The following is a 1,367-nucleotide window of genomic DNA, read 5'->3' on the forward strand; positions in this document are numbered from 1 at the left end:
GGCCTCGCCTGCCCGGTGCCGGGACGCGGGTGCGGGGAGACGCCCGGGGGGGCGGGTTGGGACGAGCCCCGGCCGCACGTTAGCCAGGAGGCCGAGGAGCACGAGAGCCCAGGGGGGCCGCGTCGCTCCGGAGCCCACTCGTAACGGCGGCAGCCCCCGCTCCCCCCCGGACGCGCACCCCCGAAATCGCTCAGCCCGGCCGGGGGGGTGGCAGGGTCCAGGCGAGCCGGGTCCGGCGTTCGGCATGTCCCCCAGCCTCATTTCGGGGCTCTTTACGGGGAAAAAAAAAAGCCCACCTGGGGTGTTTAGGTAAAACAACTCTTCTGGCTGAAGTCCAGCAGCGATAATTCTGGGTCCCGAAGCGCGGCGGCGATCGGAGGCACGAAACAAGGTGGCCTCTAAGGTGCCCTCCCAGGAAAACCCGGCATTTTATTAAGCGCGTTCACTGCGTGCGGGAACGCTCGTGCCGGCGTATTCCGGGCCTGGAAGGGGCAGGCGGGGATTTCTTTTCTTTTCTTTTTTTTTTCAGTATTGTTTTCATTATTTTCGGACGGCTTCATTGCTTTGTGCTCGCCCAAGGGGAATTTCACCTGCTGTTCGGAACAAAAGGACGCGGAAAGTTTTCCAGGCGGAGAAGCAGGGACGAGGGGGAAGGAGCTGCACAGGAGCCAAAGGAGCCGGCGCAGGTTTTCACCGCCGGCAGTGGCATCCCCGTGGCCGGGGCRCCGTGCCAGCTCCCCGTCCCGGCCGTTCCCGGGTGCAAGGGGGCCGGGGAGGGGCGCCGGGGGCCTCCCTGCTCCTGCCAAAACGCTCCCGCGGCCCTGCCGAACAATCCCCAGGCTTCGGGGTGGCACGGGTGGGAAAARAAAAAGAAAAAAAACAGTCCCCAAATTACCCGCTTGGGCCCTTTCTGCCCGAGCTTTGCAAACGCCAGGAGTAAACAGCGCGAGCAAAGTCGTCGTCACGCTTTCTAAGAACAGGAACGAAAAAATCCAGCCCTGGTTTGCCGGCACCGCCACAAAACAGGTGGTTTGAAATCACAGCAGAGAGAGGGGAGGAAGAAAAACCCTTATTTTATGCTCAGATTCACTGCGAAACTGTCCGGGAATGAATACTGCTAAATACACACCATTTTCTCTCTAACACTCTTTGCTCTATAATTAAGAGGGACTTCTAAAAATACAGATACTCGTGCGCACCCGGAGGAAGGCGTGCAGGTGCTCGCTGGAGCACTTCAGCGCAGCTCATTTTCTGGACAGTTTTACTCCCCGGGCTGGCGCTCAGCACCGATACTATTACAGTGATGCAATTCTGCTGCTGCCGCGGGGCCGCTTGGCTTGCTCCCGGGCTTCGCGAGCCGCCTTTCC

General features: G+C 60.4%; 1 protein-coding gene across 6 annotated transcripts in view; it reads right to left on the minus strand.

Moving 5' to 3' along the window:
* KCNJ12 (potassium inwardly rectifying channel subfamily J member 12) overlaps window positions 1-1,367 on the minus strand; it is a 20,947-nt gene that overhangs the window by 18,020 nt on the left and 1,560 nt on the right. The window contains exons 2-3 of one of the 6 annotated variants that reach the window (XR_014896399.1): window positions 896-998; window positions 400-590 (exon numbers count right to left, since the gene is read on the minus strand). The exons of 1 other annotated variant lie outside the window; for it this stretch is intronic. The gene's annotated coding sequence lies outside the window, so the exon portion shown is untranslated. Of the gene's footprint in view, window positions 1-399; window positions 841-895; window positions 999-1,367 lie in introns of those variants that run through there. 4 more of the 6 variants (XR_014896398.1, XR_014896400.1, XR_014896397.1 and 1 more) reach the window with 4 other exon arrangements.

Source organism: Rhea americana, unplaced genomic scaffold, assembly GCF_003343005.1.
Source record: "Rhea americana isolate MKP2758 unplaced genomic scaffold, rheAme1 scaffold_297, whole genome shotgun sequence".
Lineage (NCBI taxonomy): Eukaryota > Metazoa > Chordata > Aves > Rheiformes > Rheidae > Rhea > Rhea americana.